Below are 20,140 nucleotides of genomic sequence, written 5' to 3'. Positions count from 1 at the left end.
ATACAATATCTCCAAAATATTATCATTTCAAAATATAACTAACATAAAAAATATCAATAATATATCTAACATTCTTTTGTGGAACTCATTCTTTGACATGTGTATTCTATGCTAACCACATTTCAACAGCCGCAAGTGGCTATGGCTCTTCTCTGGGACAGCACTGTTCTAGACATCACTGAATTACTTGCCCAAGTATTGGTACCAATATATGAGAGTTCCAATTATTGTACATCCTTATCAACAGACGTTATTATCAAATTTTTTAATTTTTGGCCAATCTGAAAGGTAAGCAGAAAGTGGAACACTGGGGAAACCTGATTTAGAAGTCTGTAGTTTAGTTAATAGTATTGTGCCAACGTTAATTTCCTAGTTTTACTCATTGTAAAGAGATTACATAAGATGTTAAAATTAAGGGAAGTGGGTAAAAATTATACAGGAACTCCGTAGTATGTTTCTAAGCCTTAAGTCTAAATCTATATCAGAATAGAAAGTTTTTAAAAACCACTCCTTAAGTGAATTCGAATTTTTTCCTACAGATCACCAGGTATACGATTTAATCAAGCCTTCCAAAGGTTCTGATATGCTAGCTGAAAGTGTTTTTTATTTAGCTACAATAGTAGATGAAAGAGTTGACGATCCCACTCTCAGGTCACTCCATCTATAGTTAAGATGGGCCCGACCATCGGAGGTCTGTGGACAGAAGAGGCAAGGTCCGAAAGGAAGGGACAACCTCTGGGAACTGAACTTGATGCCTCTACAGCGACTCTTACACCTTCCAGTCTCATGCCACTCTGCTGCACTTCTCTAATAACATTGATTTTATTCCGCCATGTATCAAACACAATTGGGCAATTAGCAAGCAGCACTTTCTCCACTGGGTAAACCAAAACAACAAAAACTCTTTGAATATTGTATTCCTTTGAATCATGTGCAGTACGCACTAATTAAATGTCTTCACTTGAAGAGAGGATGACAGTAACATTCCAACCCTGAAAATAAGTTAGAAGTTAAAATACCACTCCTTTCACTAGAACTTATCTTTAACCATAAATGTGGTCTTTCCTCCACAGTATTCCTCAGAAGTCTTCAAAACTGCCTCCTAGTACATAAATATTTTAACCGAAAAGACAAAAAAAAAAACAACACTGAAATAAGTAAAAAGCTCTTAAACTGCGGCCTTCTGCTGCCCTACTTAAGGTTATTCAGAAACTGTGAGCCTCCCGCGGGCCACTGCATAAGGCTATGAGTTTCCGTGAGGAAGTAGTGGTTTTTTCTTGAGCTCTCTGGGCCTGGATCCCGCGTCTGTGCCACTTTCAGACCTGAGCATCACCCTCAAGGCACAGAAAGCTGTTTTTCCCTCAGGCTTTCCCGGCCCTCTAGCCAGCCTTGAACCCGTATGTACAGTTCCTAGGATGATCTGGCCTCCGCTTAAAAAATACTCAGTTAGAACTCACTTTGATAATGAATAGCTAAGCAATCTCCTTTTAAGATGAGCTTCGAAGGTCCAAAAACTGAGGACTATTCAGAGTAAGCATTCTGTGGGGCTAACGTAGCTTGCCAAGTGACAGCCCTGAGTTACAGTCCCTTCCCTTTAATCATCACAGGAACTGATTAAAATACACCGGGAATAAATGCCTTCGTGGTGAAATGACCCAGGCACTTCCTGAACACAACTGTGAAGAGCACTGGAAAGTGCAGTCCAGAAAGAGACTCGTGACTGTATCTGTGACTTATGTTGGATTTGTCAACCAGAATCTTCAAGGTTAAGGTGGTGAGTCACACTTCCTCCCCAGCTACAGATGTAACTCCCAGGTATCACTCACACAAGGCATCTGTCTGCAGCCACATCTTCATTTTCAGGAGTTGCGTGTGCCTTGCGTGAGGTCTCCTGCTTGAGCTTCCAGCCAGGGTCTCTCCTGGTTGATGCAACTTGTGACTAAGTGTGGCCACTAGCTTTCACACTGGCATTTTCTGAAGTTTTGGAGCCATTTATCTAGTCAGATATAGAATGCCCTATGCTGCCACCATCTTGGAAGAGAACTTGACCCACTGTCAGCTGGAACACTTCCGTCACATGAGATGTCCCGGGGGAAGTTCAAGAGTGAGACTGAAATCGAGAAGGAGAATGGATCTCTGAGGACAGGGCAGGGGGGTGATGAATACACGTGTTCTATGGGCAGCTTTGAAGTTGATCGCCGGGGAATTTGATCTCAGTTTACAGGACGGGAAGGTCAGGGGCTGAATCAAAGTCAAGGCTTTTGATATTTTCTTTTGATTATTTTCCTTTGATTATGTTTTATCTGTATTTATGATCATAATGGCAACCAGTCACTCCCAAGGGCACCATTTGAGATAAGAGGCTGTTCCAGACATTCGCTGCTGAGCCACTAAAGCATCTTCTGTCACTCCTGGCCAAGGATGTCCCCTGGGCAGATGAGTCTGCAGCTGTACTCTCATGAGTAACACATCGTGTAAACCATCAATTTGTTCAAACTTCCGCACCAATTATTTCCTGTATTTATAAAACTGACCCATCTTCAAGTAGATACTCTATGGTCAATGGAGTCGGAGGCCCTGGGTGTGTGTCCTAGCTCTGTCTACCTCAATGGACCAGGGAAAGAAAATATGGTGGAGTGGACAGTCACTGGGTATCAAATCAGACACCCAGCACTAAGAACTCTAGCCCTAAATTGTGCTAATTATTTTAACTCAGATTTGTTAATTAACCTCTCAAAGCTGTGGTGCCTCATCATCAAATGGAGATCAAGTTGTCCTTTTTTCCTGGCTCCTTGGAGGACTGATGAAAACACGTAAAACGTAGCGCATAGTGAGTTCTCAATATATGTATTTCTTATTCCATCTGTGACCTTAAGCAGGTTTTAAAAAAAAAATCTCTGAGCTTGGATTTTCCAGCGTAAGATATAGGAATAATAAGATCTATCTCATAGTTTTGTAGTAAAGACAAACTGATATATAGGGAAAAATGGTACTTAGGCTCTAAAAATCTGAGTTAATCGTTACGTTTTTAAACCAGCGCGCTCTTCAAGTAAAGCTCTTTTGAGATTCTTTAGAAGAAGCATAATATTTCAGAAGTGAAGTGAATTATCTTAAAGTGTTTCTTGAATGAGATATAAAAATAGAAACATGAGAAAGCATATATACGATTCATATGCATGTGTCTACATGTTAGTATCAATGGTAAGTATAAGAGCAGGTGATTGCATGTGCAAAGATGCTTGAGAATTTGATTGTGGATATTCTCCCATCACTGTACTTTAAGTACATCACATGAATAATAATCAACCACTGATTCCCAGAAATGGCCACATTAGTATGAACCAGTATGCAGGGCATCCTGCATAGCTATTGTCTATCTTTCTCATCTTTTTTTGAACCTATTTCCTGCACTGCAAAGAAACTGACACAGAATGCTTATGAAACGACATTTAAATGTTCAGTCCAGATGTGTTACAGCTTAACATCAGAAAGCCCCTAGATTTCACAGAACTAAATTTTAATGTTTTTCTAGTGGAAACCCCCATGGTTTGCAGGGTTCTCATAACGTACCTTGGAATCCTATTATTAAAGTCGGTCTCATACTTCTTTCTGAGCTGACTGCCATCAAAATGTTTTTTCATATTTGGCACAAAATGTTGTCTCACTGAGTGATCTTAAAACACTAACTTTAAGGACAACACACTCTGTAAAGAACTCCCCTACACTAAAATTTACAAAATACACTCAAAATCAGTATGCAATCGATAAATCTGAAACCCAAAACAAGAGTGAGTTTTGATCAGGGATGTTCAATGAGGCATGCAACTCACAAGCCGTGTCCTAAAAATTGCATAAGATGATACATTATTATTCTAATCTTGAACTGAAAGAGCTAAAGCTTCTAAATCATACTTGAAAATTAGGTAAAGGTCCTAATACACTGTTAAAAGCTACAGTCTTTATATACTGATGAAAATTTCTGTGAGGAGAGCTGCCTAGGACAGGAAAGCAAGTGATGCAGGTGATGGGGCAAGGGGTACCTTTCAGCTAAGGAAGAAAAGTTGCCAGGAAAGAGTTTTAATTCTGCACTGTGGGCTCCACACAAGTGAGAGAATCCCCAAACCAGATTCCAACTTGGGAAAAGACAGAGATGCAAAAAGGAAGCTACAAGGGAAGCCCTCAGGAGTACCCAAGGAAGGGAAAAACTTGGTCCGAATGGAAAAGATATTCTCTTTGGGGTGCTTAGAAAGCCTTCAGGGGGCACTGGGCTCACACACTAAGGGAAGTGGCACCTTGCAGTGCTGGCGACTTCGGTCACAAAGCAGGGATTTTGAGAATCAGCTGAAAACCATGGAACAAGCACAAACTCTGAAGCCAGACTTCAGTTCTATTCCAAGTTTTGACCCTTCCGGTTAGAAAATTAATCTCTTTGAAACTCAGCTGTCTAATCTGTTAAATGGGGATAATGACATCTGTCTCAAAGGATAATGTTAAAGATTAGATCAAGTGATCTAAAATGTCTGAGATGATTTTACATCTGTTATCTCACTTTATTATCAGCTATCATTGTTACTTTTATGACTGGTATAAAATGACTTCTACACCAAATCTGAAGGGAAAAAATCGGCATGTGTGGCCTAGGGTAATATTTCTTTGGAATCACAGGTGTATATAAACAAACAAAAAACTGACACAGAGAGTTGTGCCACTGAGAGCATAGCTGAAGTCTCCTGATACCCAGCCTCTTCCAGGTCACTTTACGTCCCTGAGTTTATCCCTTTCCAGATCACAATACTGAAGGATCCACTACCTCAAATCAGTCTTGAATGCGATTTTCATTTTCAGATGCCTGTAGCATGGGCAAGGTTTCTTTTATGGTCGAAATACTGCAAATATAATTGTCATTTCCTGCAGTGATAAGAAGAAGAAACTGGTGTACGTTATTCTATGAATGAATTTCTAGACCTACCTGTGACACATCCAGACTTGGGAGTTACCGTTTGCCATAAGTACGCAAACAAAGCGAACAGTTCTTGCTTAACCGTGAGCAGGGTTTTAAATGATGGAACGTGTGGTCTGGAGGTTAGGACAAGTGATTGGAAATCATGCTCCCGGGAGCCACCTGCCTCTGACAGTGACGCGCTGGCTGACTTCAGACTAGTCATTTGACCGGTGTGGGCCAATTTGTTCACTTATACTACTTCTTTTAGACCTCAAATGCATCATGCCAGAGACAAAGTCCAACACTTCCACTTTAAAAACTGTGTAAATCCAGGTCACTTGATAATCAGTACATTCATTATATTATATTATATTACATTATAAATAAGACATTGTATTATATTCATCAGTAAGTGCAATAAGATCAGCATGGTAGTGCTCTAAAGGTCAAAATAGTAATCAAATGAATGTATGAATGAAGAATAAAATTTTGACATGAATGGATTATTGTCAACACGCAATGTCATAGCAAGAAGGAGTCAGGACTAGGTAACACTTCTATCCACATAAAAATGACACAAAAACTATTGTCAGTGGATTTAAGGATGTCACCAAGCTGGGAATTTCTTTATCCAAAGACCTGCTATTCTAGGGCTCTCAAGACATCAGACAAGAAAGAATGGCGACACCTGGAGATGGGGAATGAGGTACCTCGTGAGGGCACAGCTGGCTGCTGGGGCAAGCGGCCATGCTGGAGGCCCCCGGAAGAGCTGGGCAGTCTCCCCGAGTCCAGGAGGGAACAGTGGAGGCACAGGGAGAGCAGAGCAGTTAGGATCAGCAGGGAAAACCCAGAAAAGAGCCAGATACACAGAGAAATGACTCTCTAGGTTGCGGAGGGTTCTGCGTCAGTTGATTATTGATAAGCTCTTGTCCGTAATGAAACTACCAGAGGCCAAGGAAGGAGGTCACTTAAAAGCACAATAGGTAACAATACTCAGACATCACACAGGGACAGAATTAGTCCCAAGAGCCAGAGTGGAAGACCTAAAGACTCAAAGGATATTCGGTAGAGTACTACAAAGGGAGTGCTACTACTTCTTGCCTCAGAAGCAGGAAAAAATTAACCTGTGTCAAAACACTACTTTGCTCCCACCTAAGAAAGCCTAACCTGGGGACTTCCCTGGTGGCACAGTGGTTAAGAATCTGCCGGCCAATGCAGGGGACACGGGTTCGAGCCCTGGTCCGGGAAGATCACACATGCCGCGGAGCAACCTAGCCCATGAGCCACAACCACTGAAGCCCGCGTGCCTAGAGCCCGTGCTCTGCAACAAGAGAAGCCACCGCAATGAGAAGCCCTCACACTGCACTGAAGAGTAGCCCCCGCTCGCCGCAACTAGGGAAAGCCCGCGTGCAGCAACGGAGACCCAACGCAGCCAAAATTAAATAAATTTATTAAAAAAAAAAAAAAGGGCTTCCCTGGTGGCACAGTGGTTGAGAGTCCACCTGCCGATGCAGGGGACACAGGTTCGTGCCCCGGTGGGGGAGGATCCCACAGGCCGCAGAGCAACTAAGCCAGTGAGCCATGGCCGCTGAGCCTGCGCGTCTGGAGCCTGTGCTCCGCAACGGGAGAGGCCGCAACAGTGAGAGGCCCGCGTACCGCAAAAAAAAAAAAGAAAGCCTAACCTTGAAAAATCAAAATGCTTTCAAGTAACTTAACCGTGTCTAAGAATATTTATAAGAATGAAAAAATATGTGGCACCCAAAAAGGTAAAATCATAACTTCTGGCATCCTATCAAAAACTACCAGGTATGCAAGAAGCCTGGAAAATACAAGCCATAATGATAAAACCCAATCAGTTGCAACTTCTCCAGAAATGATACAAATAACACAACCAATATACAAGAACATCGAAACAGTCATTATAACTGCAACCTATAAGGTTAAGAAGTTAGAAGATTGAAGATGTTACGGAAAGATACAGAAGATATAAAGAGGCACAAATTAAAATTTTTTAATTTTTAATTTTTGATGGAAACTACAGTATCCAAAATGAAAAATGCAACTGGATGGGATAATGTCAGATTACACAATTAAGACTAAACCTCAAGGGAGAAAATAGCGTGTGTGTGTGTGTGTGTGTGTGTGTGTGTGTCCCATTCATCACAATTCCTGAAAAGAAAATTATAGGCAGAGCCTCAAGATATAAAAACTTAAAATTTCATAGATCAACAGAGGAACCTTAACTGGGATGTAAAATATCCTGTCACTGAGACCAAAAAAGAAAAAAATAAAAGCGGGAAAAATCACTTTAGATGGGAGATTTTGATTTTCTTTTCTAGAAGCATTAAGGGTGTGTGTGTGTGTTTCTTTCCCTTCAAAAGGGGAAGGAATAGAAATGAAAGTAGAGTGAAGGGAACAAGGAGGTTTTCCCCAGTACGTGAAGGCCTGCAGGAGGAGGGCACTGCCAGGCCTCCAGAGATCTGGGGGATGGAGTGAGGGCTGGGAGCGGACACCAGTAAACAGACCACCAGCAGTGTGAAGCAAGACCGGTTCTCAAGAGCCAGCTGGTCCCTGGCTCGGAGGACAGGAACAGGCAGGGCCTGCGCAGGGCGTGGGGAGGGAGTCTCTTCCTTCTCATGGTCTTAACTACATGGATCAGCTGGGTGATAGTGGGCGTGTTATTTAATCCCCCTGGGCCTCCATCTCCTTATCTAAAATGGAAGTATTGATAATTATATAGACTGCATGAATTGCTTTGAAGATTAAATGATACACTCTTCCTAATCAGACTGCCCAATAGCACCTATGTCCTCGGGAGCTGGGGCTGGGATGGGGAGGTGTATAAGTAAAAGTGAGCTGCGATAACCAGACACACAGACTTGTGTCCTGAGCGTGCGGACAGAACGGTAAGCTCGGTGCGATGCTCCGTTGACCTTCCTATAATCTTTGCTTGCCTCCTTTTTTTGCACATGTTCTAGTTAATCTTGACAAGCTGTTCTTTTCACATTTTTAAAGAAACTGAAAGTGGCATGATAGCAGTGAGCAGAGGCTCTTTTGAAATAACATGATAGGAGAAGTGCTCTGGCCTCGGAAAGCTGTGAGGCAGCAGTGCTTCTTCCTGAGGCTCCAGACAAAGGCCAATTCAGCTGGGAATCCCAGTATGAATTTCACTAAATCTTTAAGGGTTCAGAATGCTGTTTCTGTAGAGTATAACGGGGAGTGGTAGGACACGGCTCCTGATGCAACAACTAGGAAAATACAAAAAGAAAAATACCCAAAACACCATTTTTTTCAGTAAGGACTTCTTAAAAGTTTTACTATTTAAGTGTTTAGTTTCTCCCCACCCTGAGGTTTACTGAAATATAACTGACATGTAAGAGTGAATTAGTCGTAGGTGTGCAACATAGTGATTCAATACATGCAAAATGGCCACAATAAGCTTAGTCAACATCCATCACCTCACACAGTTACATAATTTTTTCTTGTGATGAGAACTTTTAAGGTCTACTCTCTTAGCGACTTTCAAATATACAATACAGTACTGTTAGCTACAGTCACCATGCTGTACCTTACATACCAAGGACTTATTTATCTCATAGCTGGGAGTTTGTACCTTTGACCTCCTTCACCCATTTCCTCCACACCCCACCCTCCCCCCACCTCTGGCAACCACCGACCTGTCCTCCATATCTATGAGTTGTGTTTTTTTTAGATTCCATTTATAAGTGAGATCATACAGTGTTGTCTTCTCTGTTTGACTTATTTCATTCAGCATAATGTCTTCAAGTTTCACGCATGTTGTCACAAACGGCAGGATCTTCTTTTTCATGGCTGAATGATATTCCATTATCTATACATAGATAGATAACATTTTCTTCATCTAGTCATCCATCAACGGACACTTAGGTTGTTCCTGTGTCTTGGCTATTGTAAACAATGCTACTATGAACATGGGGGTGCAGATATCTTTTCAAGATAGTAATTTCAAAAACACATCATATTTTTATTTTTATTTTAGCCACACCGCGAGGCTTGCAGGATCTTAGTTCCCCAACCAGGGATCGAACCTGGGCCCCCTGCAGCAGAAGCGCGGAGTCCTAACCACTGGACCGCTAGGTCATTGCCCGTCATATTTTTAAAGATAACAGATGATTATAGAAGCAAAGAGGACCAGATGAATGAAAATTCAGCAAGGGAAGAGCCCTTCATAGGTGGGCTGAGATCACCAGCCATCTTCTTTGCCACAGCCAGGCCCAGGCGGAACAGAGGGTTTTGGACCAGGCAGAGAAAACCCAGGAGTGGAGAAGATATTAGCAGTGCTTCCACGTGGGCTGACATAATGGATTAGAATGTAAAGGATTCCCCAGCACACAGAAGGTTTTCCACATAGGACACCTGCTTTGTGCTTTTGCTGCACAGGGGTTGGGCACCTGGTCTTGAAAAGCTGAATGAAATCTCCCGCACTCTGCTGTGTGAAGCTGTCCATATGGCTTTGTGAAAAGAAGCCTACAGTGCACGACTGTTGCTGAAAGCAATGAGACAAAATGGTTTTCACTGCTTCATCTCTCTCTGGAGCATGAACTCCCTCCAGAAAGGTGGGAGCCCATATCCCTTTACCCTTCCCTCATGTCCCAATCACCCAGGGACTGATGCTCCAACTAGCAAAAGCTGGAAAGGGAAAGATGGGTGGAGGTAATGGGAGATAAGCTGATTTTCTTCTCTTTCACTCCTGTGTGGCAAATGATAACTCAAAGATAAGCTATACTGGCAGAAGTATTTGCAAGTATTACAAGAGAAGCTGAGAAAACATCATCTAACAATGCTGTATTGTAAAGGGAAAGGAGAGAATTAGGGAAAGCAGAGTATACTAATGGGATGATAATTCACAGTCAGTAACAGACCCCATTTAAAGCAGTAAAGGTTAAAGTGCATAAAGTCATAAAGATAACCACTGGAACAAAAAAACAAACCTTCAAACTAATCAGGAGGAATATAAAAACAAACTAAAACAGCAATAGCAAAAAATCACACAGACTATATATTTTAAAACGATAAGAACAGAAAGAGTAACATAACGTGGTGAGACAACCGAGTTTGGTCATTTTCTTCTCTTGTACAAGAGATCCGTCAGGGCTGCTGACCAGGCTGCCGCTGTTGCTCTGTGGCTGCATCGGAGCCCCAGGCCCCTCTGTATTTCTGCTCTGCCATCCTGAGCCTCTGGCTTTCGTCCTTTGAAAGCTCATGGTGGCAAGATTGCAGCTGGCAGGGGCAAAGGACAAAGACCTATGCCAGTTGAGTCTGGCCTCTTTCAACGTGCCTGGAACAGTAACCGGCACGTACTAAGTATTATCTGTTGAATGAATACATGTTTCATGACCCTGCTGATACTGGGTTAGGTGACACTTTACATCCGTCCCCAGAATATCCTGTGCTTAACCCTACATTGTACACAAGTTTTGAAATTTCTCATTTATATGTCTCTCTCCAGAATAAGATGTGCCCCTAGATTCCCTAATACTTACCAGAGCAACTAGTATGCACTAAGCACTCAATAAATATTTGTTGAATAGTTGAAGAAATTAGTGTAAGCCTCAGCCCTTGACCCCCTTATTCAACTAGCTTTTTTTGGTACCTCATATGTGCCAGGCATTGTTCTGGACATTTGAGCAAAACAGGCTATAATCATGTAAAAAAAAAAAAAAAAAGTTGGTTTAGAAGAAATTTGCATTGCTTGTGGATTATATGACTGAAAGACTATAGGTTCTATTGGAGCTTGGGAGACAGAGCCCTCAGAAACCCTCAGCTTTCAACTAACCGATGACTTGCTCTGTTCTTTCTTCTGATTTCACAGAGAAGGTGAATAAAGGTCAAGGTTTCACAGTGAAACCAGGTAGCCATAGTCCATCTGCACATTCGGAAGCCAATGAAATTAGGGAAGATAAAGAGGGGAAGGGAGAGGAGAAAAGGGAAGGAAAGAGTGTTTGGGTACAAAAATACAAGGGTTTTAGGACAAAAAAGCAAATTAGGAAAGGGGGACTGAACAGTGTTTCTGCGAAAGAATAAACAAATGTGGATAATGGCCTGCTTGCTATGTAATATTTGGTACAGGTTAATCGTTGGCTAATATCAATTACTGCCACTGAGTTGGGCTGTGGTTAAAATAGACTTTAGTTTGATGTAATCACAGGTACTTTATGTTTTCTATGAGACCACAGACACCTGTGTCAGTATCCTCATCTTCCAGCAGCTCTGCAGTCAAATGCCCTTCTGGTTTTAGAGACACCCTCAGCTGCCCAGACCTTCTACCAGTGGACTGACAGAGGTTTGATTTGATACTTGGGTGTGGTTTCTTCCAGGAAACAAAACAAAACAAAACAACCTCAACATTGCAAACCTCTTTCATCGTTAGTTCTGAAGTGATAAACTGTGTAAACAACTCTGCTCATAAAAAGAGAAGGGAAAGGAGACATTCTCCCTGGTATTCCTGGCATTACTCCATTGTCTTTGAAACTGTCCCAAATCAGAGAGAATTCTGTACAAAGGGGGAAAATCTCACTTTTAGATATTCTCAGAAGCGTTTCATTGTCTGTGCAAGGTAAGGATTCATTGAAAGATGTAAAGGATGAATTATAAATGTAACCATCTATAAGACAGTTGTTTTAAAGAAAGTGGCTTCTAGAATTGGACAGGATCATGTAATTTATGATGAACCCACCATGCTGCAAAGAGGTTTCAGTTTCCTCAGGAATCAACTGCTGTCCCATGGTGAACAGTGCAGTCAGGAGAGGGACAGATCAGCTCCAGAGATCATCATGGACACCGCCAGCCCCACTGGGACATTTGAATCCTTGTCCCATTCTGACCCAGCTTCCCTGCCTTCTTGCACATGGCCACCCTCCTGCTGTAATTCAGTGTAAGCTGTACTCGTCACCTCACTTTGCCTGCATTGCCCCCTCACCCTTTCATGTGGGGAGGCAAATATACCTTGCTCAAACAAAATGTGAGAAAAGAAACCCCAGGCTAGGAGAATAGAACAAACTCCCACACAAGCCAGGCTGCTTTAATAGTTCTGTGCACTGTCTTCCATGTGTTAAGATCTCCCTGTCTCAACTGAGAGCCTGGGCAAAACAGAATCACAAGGGGAAAAAGCCAGAGAGTCACAAAGAAGACACCAAATCAAGATGAGGTAGAATTTAAAACCTCACAATGGTTAAAAAAAAAAAAAAAGACAAAAATTTCTCACAGTAAAAGTTACCTGATTTTCCCAAAGAAAATAACAGAAGTGTAGAGCAGTTTGTAAGTTTATGTAGCCTGATCTTCCGTATCATCTGAGACAAACGATAAAATAAGATTACGTGCTTGTTCTAACTTTGAGTTCCCACCAAATACACTCTCCTGGTTCTCTGCTTCTACAAATCCAACTGAAAACAAAACAAAGTACATAGGAGAAGAAAACAGAGATAGGAAGAGACTACAAGAGGGGCTATTTACACTTTAGGAGTCGGCTACCTTTGGAATTTTTGAATATAACTTTCCCAGTTGGTGGCAGCCATGTTTCCTCAATCTGTAGGTATTCCTGTTCTAAAGCAAATTCATAATTTACAAACGTTCGGAGGCCTAGCTTAAGCTTCGCTGACCTTCAAAGGGTTAGCTTGTTCAGCATTTCCTTTTATTACCCGAGGTACTCCCAGGATACTTCAAGTATCTTCCTGTTTGCCTGAGCTACCGAATAGTCAAAATGGGGTTCCTGACACTTGCAATCATGAAAATCCCATCTTAACAACAGACTCCACAACAGAAGCTTTCCACCACCCCTAATTCAAACGGAAATAACTTAGTGCTTTCCAGCCTCATCATGGGTTGGCTTAGAAACCGGAGCTGGATAAGGTCTGAAATTGGGAGTGATCAGTATTTCCAACTATGAGTATCTCTAAAAAGCAGATGGCGAGAAAATTAGATTGGGGTTGGCAGAAATAGTCTGTGATATTTCCACATCATTAACATCTGAACATTTGTACATTTGTCTAATATATTAGTTTGCAAAAATACACTACCTAAAAGCAATGGAGGCCCATGACAAATAAATATTGATAGAGAAAGGAATAGTGTGGAAGACTGGCCCAGTGAATGCCAGGAGCCCTGCCTTTGGAGCAGTTGGGTTGCCAAATTCACTGAGTTTTAAGAAGAACTCTAGGCAAAGAGCTCTAACCTGGAAATAAAAGTGGAAAACATACTACCTATAACAAATTCCAACTAAATCCTAATTTTTCTGTGTCTAATCTTGATCACTGTAGAATCTCAAAGGGAGAAAAATCTCCCTACGCCACTGTCATAGCAACAAGTTGCTTAAGGATCCCCTCTGACTTCTACACAGAGGAAACTGGCAAAAAGTGAGCTGATACAATCAACCTCACAAATCAGGCCAAAATTAGAGCTTGGTATTGAACCCACAGCCCTTTGAAATGCAGCAAGATTAGCACTTCACTAGGATTTAACGGGCACAAAAGCTTTCGTTTAATTTTTTTTAAAAAAAAGGAAAAATGGGATAATGAATCAAGCTTACTTGAAAAGTACAGGCACAGGAAACTGTGGAGGACCACAGACCACTTGACCCACAACATTAGTAGAATCACGCTAGAGTGGTCACCACTGACTTAAAGTTATTCACCTAAGAAGGAAGATTATGACTTATTTTGAGTGTATGACATTTATGATGAAATAAATGTCCAGTGGGTCTGACCTCCATACATGGTAAAAAAAAAAAAATGTAAATAAACACAAAAGCAAAACATTAGAAAAGACATGGAAAAAAATGCAGTTAGGATAGTCACAAGAAATGAGTGACATGGCTTTGGAAAGGACAGAACATGTCAGGCAAGATAGATTCTTTTAGGAAAATCACGTAGTTAATGGAGAAAAACAAAGGATATAAATCACTATTTTAACCATTTTAATGTGTAGTAAAGGCAAAGGCAAATCACTGGAATCATATTAGAAATTTGAAAAACTTCCTTTACAAATGGCCTCTCCAGGCTGACTTTGAGCATCTTTGCTTTTGCATTTATGTCCTGTGTCATGTAACAGAACGTTCCAGTCCAACCGCAAATAATTTATCAATGTTCTTACAGCACAGTTTCCATTTATCTGAACTTGTGAATAAGACACTTGCTTTAGTACTTGCCCAATTTTACTTGCAAAGCTTAATCAAACAGAGTCTGACAATGACTACTCTCCCTTGTTGAAATGATTATAAATCGTGGGGTGAAAATAAATGAAAATGAATCCAATATGCAGGAAGTATATCAGAGATAACATTCATCAAGAATAACTGGAAAGATGGGCCTATTAATGAGAATGTTATTGGTAAGATAAGATCTAGGGTGAGTGAAGTTTACAGAATCACATGAGCCCAGTTCACTGAAGGTCCCACATTCAATTTTCTTATAACCTCTTAAATTATAGAAAGGAGGCGTTCGGTGTTTACTATAAGTAGATTAGAACAGGGTGAGAAAAAGAAACTAGATTCTTATCTTGCTCAGTTTGCAATTACTGAAGATCACTGAATTCCCCAAGTTGAAAAGATCTTCTATTACTAAAACCTATCAGTTGATTTCTTCATTTAGAAAATAAAATTGGAAACAAGTCTAAAATGTTTAATCCTTTTATTCACAAATGATATAACGTAGGTATCAATGTCCCCACCAACATTTTACCTGGACACAGAGAAAAATCCTTCCAAATTCACATTTGTTGAAGCTTTTCAAATAAACTCTATGAAATGTAGCTGTAACGCTGTCAGTAGCCCTACCCACAAGCCTGGAGAGTGAAGGAGCCAAAATAGACCCAGGTAGTGACCCTTTGTCTTACTTCCTTAACCAGTGAGAGATTATGCTAATTCAGCAAAGTCTTTCAGAGCCTCTTTTAAACTCTGCAAAGCTTTGCATCTTCAGATCCATTCTTCTGTGGTCTTCATGCATGTAAGAGGTGTCTACTTGCTGGAGACCAGTTTCTCCACTGCAGTTTTTTGTACTCTCCAAGGGGTGTTGATCTTGAATGCAGAAACAGGCAGAATAGTTCATGTTGATTTTGTAGTAAATGGCAACAGCGCTTTTTTAAATTTACTTGAAGTGTAATTGATTCACAATATTGTGCTAGTTTCAGGTGTACAGCAAAGAGATTTGGTTATGTATGTGTGTGCATATGTATACATATACACACATATATTCTTTTATTTCCATTCTTTTCATTATAGACTATTACAAGATATTGAATATAGTTCTCTGTGCTCTACAGTAAAACCTTGTTGTTTATCTATTTTATACATGATAGTGGGTATCTGTTAATCCTATACTCTTAATTTATCCCTCCACCCCCTTTCCCCTTTGGTAACCATAAGTTAGTTTTCTATGTCTGTGAGTCTGTTTCTGTTCTGTAAATAAGTTCATTTGTACTATTTTTAGATCCCACATGTGATATATTTAATATGGTATTTGTCTTTCTCTGTCTGACTTAATTCATTTAATATGATAATCTCTAGGTCCAATAATGTTGCTGCAAATGGTAATATTTCGCTTTTTATGGCTGAGTGATATTCCATTATCACATATGTGCCACATCTTCTTTATCCATTCATCTGTCAATGGACACTTAGGTTGCTTCCATGTCTTGGCTATTGTAAATAGTGCTGCTATGAACATTGGGGTGCATGTGTCTTTTTGAATAGAGTTTCTGTCATTTCTGGATATATGCCCAGGAGCGGGATTGCTGGATCATGCGGTAACTCTATTTTTAGCTTTTTTGAGGAACCTCCATACTGTTCTCCATAGTGGCCGCACCAATTTACATTCCCACCAACAGTGCAAGAGGGTTCCCTTTTCTCTACACCCTCTCCAGCATTTATTGTTTATAGACTTTTTAATGATGGCCATTCTGATTGGTGTGAGGTGATGCCTCATTGTAGTTTTGATTTGCATTTCTCTAATGATTAGTGATATTGAGCATCTTTTCACGCTCCTGTTGGCCATGTGTATGTCTTCTTTGGAAAAATATCTAGTTAAGTCTTCTGCCCATTTTTTGATTGAGTTGTTTGGGTTTTTTGATATTGAATTGATGAGCTGTTTGTATGTATTTTTAAAAATTAATTAATTTATTTATTATTATTTTTTGACTGTGTTGGGTTTTCGTTGCTGCACGTGGGCTTTCTCTAGTTGCGGCGAGCGGGGGCTACTCTTCATTGCGGTGCGCAGGCTTCTCATTGCGGTGGCTTCTCTTGTTGCAGAGCACGGGCTCTAGGCGCGTGGGCTTCAGTAGTTGTGGCACATGGGCTCAGTAGTTGTGGCTCGCGGGCTCTAGAGCACAGGCTTGGTAGTTGTGGCACGTGGGATTAGTTGCTGTGGCATGTGGCATCTTCCCAGACCTGGGCTCAAACCCATGTCCCCTGCATTAGCAGGTGGTTTCTTAACCACTGTGCCACCAAGGAAGTCCCTATATTTTTGAAATTAAGCCTTTGTCAGTCGCATGATTTGCAAATATTTTCTCCCAGTTCATAGGCTGTCTTTTCATGTTGTTTATGGTTTCCTTTGCTGTGCAAAAGCTTATAAGTTTGATGAGGTCTCACTTGTTTATTTTTGCTTTCATTTCTTTTGCCTTGGGAGACTGACCTTAGAAAGTACTGCTATGATTTATGTCAGAGAGTTTTTTGCCTATGTTCTCTTCTAGGAGTTTTATGGTGTCATGTCTTATATTTAAGTCTTTAAGCCTTTTTGAGTTTATTTTTGTGTAGGGTGTGAGGGTGTGTTCTAACTTCATTGATTTACATGCGCTGTACAGCTTTCCCAGCACCGCTTGCCAAAGACACCGTCTTTTCTCCATTATATAGTCTTGCCTCCTTTATAGAAGATTGACTGACCTAGATATGTGGGTTTATTTCTGGGCTCTCTATTAACAACACTTTTCTTCTGTCCCACACTTTCAGAGCTATTCCCTCCTCAGTTCATTCCCCTCTGATGGCACTTTTCACCCTGATGACTTGCTTAAGTATCTCTCTGCCCAACTATACTGTGACCCTCTCTGGACATTCATTCATCTTTCTATTTGCAGTACTTAGGTCTGATACATTGTAGGACCACAATTAAAGTTTGTTAAGTCAAGATATTTTGTTTCAATGGATCAAAATTTCTGTTCATGTCACCGAGTCTTACCACATAGATATATTTCTACTTTTAAAATACAATCTCATACTTTTCCCCATAATTCCTAATGTCCACAATAAAATGTCAGCAATATTATAAAGGCCCAACATCAGTTTAATCAATATCAAGACTGAAAAAGTCATTCAGCAAAGAACTCCCCACAAGGATTCAGGCAGTTGGAGTGAGTGGAAACTAAATGTAAAATCAACTCAGCAAAGATTAAAATGTACCCCCACTGGGCTTCCCTGGTGGCGCAGTGGTTGAAAGTCCGCCTGCCGATGCAGGGGACACGGGTTCGTGCCCTGGTCCGGGAAGATCCCACATGCCATGGAGCGGCTGGGCCCGTGGGCCATGGCCGCTGAGCCTGCGCGTCCGGAGCCTGTGCTCTGCAACGGGAGAGGCCACAACAGTGAGAGGCCCGCGTACCGCAAAAAAAAAAAAATGTACCCCCATTGAAGTTGATAGCCATAATCTGAAATGTTTTATTAAACCAATCTTCTAGACATTTTAAATTGTAACACTGGAATTTTTAATGCAGGGAAACTCTTCTTATGACACTATAATTGTAGATATATATCATTATACATCTGTCAAAACCCAAAGAATGTACAACACCAAAAGTGAACTTCAATGTAAATGAAGTACTCTGGGTAATAATGACATGTCAATGTAGGTCCATCATTGATTGTGTAACAAATATACCACACTGATGCAAGACGTTGATGGTAGGGAAGGCTGTGGAGGTGGAGGGAGTATGTGGGAACTCTGCACTTTCAGCTCCATTTTGCTGTAGAGCTCTAAAAATAAAGTACTAATTTTTTAAAAAAGAACATGAAGACCGTATGAAGTATTCCTTTCCTTAGCACTGCAATCTGGTTACTTAAACACAGTTTCACAGGGCTTTCCTGGTGGCGCAGTGGTTAAGAATCCACCTGCCAATGCAGGGGACACGGGTTCGAGCCCTGGTCCGGGAAGATCCCACATGCCACGGAGCAACTAAGCCCTGTGTGCCACAACTACTGAGCCTGAGCTCTAGAGCCCATGAGCCACGTCTACTGAGCCCACGTGCCGCAACTACTGAGCCCACGTGCCACAACTACTGAAGCCCACTCACCCAGAGCCCATGCTCCTCAACAAGAGAAGCCACCGCAATGAGAAGCCCACGCACCGCAACGGAGAGTAGCCCCCACTCACCGCAACTAGAGTAAGACCACACGCAGCAACGAAGACCCAACGCAGCCAAAAATAAATAAAAAATTTATTTTAAAAAACCACACAATTTCACAGAAGAAATGTACAAACCAGATTATGTTTGTAAGAGCCACTATTTATTCTACTGGCTTTTGTCAAGTCCTCTACAATTTCAACCAAAGCCATTGCTTCAGTAAAGATACTATTTGATCACTTGTCTTTTCTTAACGATTTTCACAAAAAGGAACCAGACAGTGACACTCCGTGTGATTGACAGGAAACTTCAGTGCCCTGCCATGGACTCATCAGCCTTACTGCTACAGCTTCTCCAGATTTGCCCAGCTCTGGTACATACAGGCTTTGCAGGTGCTTCCAAGCAGCCTCTGAAACAGCAGCTACATTATTGTGCCACTGTGAATTTCAGATGGACCCCCTCTACCAGGAGCTTAATTCTCCATTTGGGCTTTGAAGCACACAATCGTAATTGCTTGCAAATGCTTGAGCTTGAAAGTCTATATTGAGGTAGCAAAAGGTTGGAGGTTCAAGGAATTATTAATATGTAAGAGGCAAATATTTATTTCATTGTCAGACCACAGCTTCCTAACGTGGTGTCCAGAGAACATTATTTCTGCCAACTATTTTCCCTACTTACTGAGAGTTCAGTTCTCAGAAATGTTAAGACACTGCTGCACATTCCACCCTCCTTTTAGAGACTGACAAACATGCACTAACATATTCAAGGTTCTCAGAAGATCGGCATTGATCAATTATTCAACTTTAACCCAACATTTCCCAAACTTATGTGGCCCCAGAACCTTTGCTGCTGCTGGTGTCATAGTCCTTATCATACTTATTAACATCCAAAGGAACTACTGTTGCTGAAACATGCTTTGGAAATTATCAGTATATCTGGATAGTAATAATAGTGGCCTTTACAAATAAACTTTAAATCATTTTTCCCTAACATAACTTACCCACAATTATCCAGAGGAATGAGAAGTTTACTAAATAAATAAACATGAGCAATGCTGAAGATTTTAACTGAAAACTAAGTATGGACTGAACCACAAGAAACACACAAACAAAAGCCTTTATTCATCCGTCTCTGAACCCCATCATTTTTGTCTGGGTAACTTCCAAAGTGGCCAACTTATCTCACTAGTTCTCTTTCTAAATGTATCACATTATCTTTCGAACATCAACTGACGCTTACTACATACAGCATAATATTTGTGCATGCCTGTGTAGTAAGTACATTTTTAAATATAAATGTGATTCCTTCAAATACTTTTTATCCTGAAGATAGAACTAAGACAGGAAAATTCCCTTTTGTTAGGTTTACCTAATACCTTCAGAAGCTTCTCTGAGTAAAATTTGTTTTGTCTTTTCAGGGGTAAAAACCAACGGAGGTTTAAATTAAACTGGACACTCTATAAATACACCACATTCTATATACAAACTCTGTACGAGCTTATATTGCACTAGCCCCTCTACCCTGATCAGTGATTAGTCATCTATTTCCTTGGGTTTTTATTTTAATTCTTAATTTTAATTAAAGCTAGACTATATCTCTCCAGAGATACTACCGAAATTTGGAAGATCATCACCTAAGAAGTACACTACTGGCCTGGCCAAATATATTCTTATTTTTACCATTAGTAGTTTTTCTCCTGATACTGTGTAATTCTTTTGTATCAGTGTATTTACACATTATGTCATATTTTTGTGTTAACTATACTTTTATGTGTTTATAGTTTTGTTTTTAATTTTACTTTATTCCTTTCCTAAGCGGTAATATACAAAAAAAAAACAGTTT

At 40.8% G+C, this 20,140-nt stretch overlaps 1 long non-coding RNA gene across 3 annotated transcripts in view; it reads right to left on the bottom strand.

Moving 5' to 3' along the window:
* Positions 1-20,140, bottom strand: part of LOC114899939 — a 254,687-nt gene that overhangs the window by 16,026 nt on the left and 218,521 nt on the right. The gene's annotated exons all lie outside the window — the stretch shown is intronic.

Source organism: Monodon monoceros, unplaced genomic scaffold (genome assembly GCF_005190385.1).
Source record: "Monodon monoceros isolate NGI ecotype Baffin Bay Population unplaced genomic scaffold, NGI_Narwhal_1 Super_Scaffold_18, whole genome shotgun sequence".
NCBI lineage: Eukaryota > Metazoa > Chordata > Mammalia > Artiodactyla > Monodontidae > Monodon > Monodon monoceros.
Note: the sequence above shows the minus strand (reverse complement) of the source record. Positions and strands in the feature narration are given on the sequence as shown.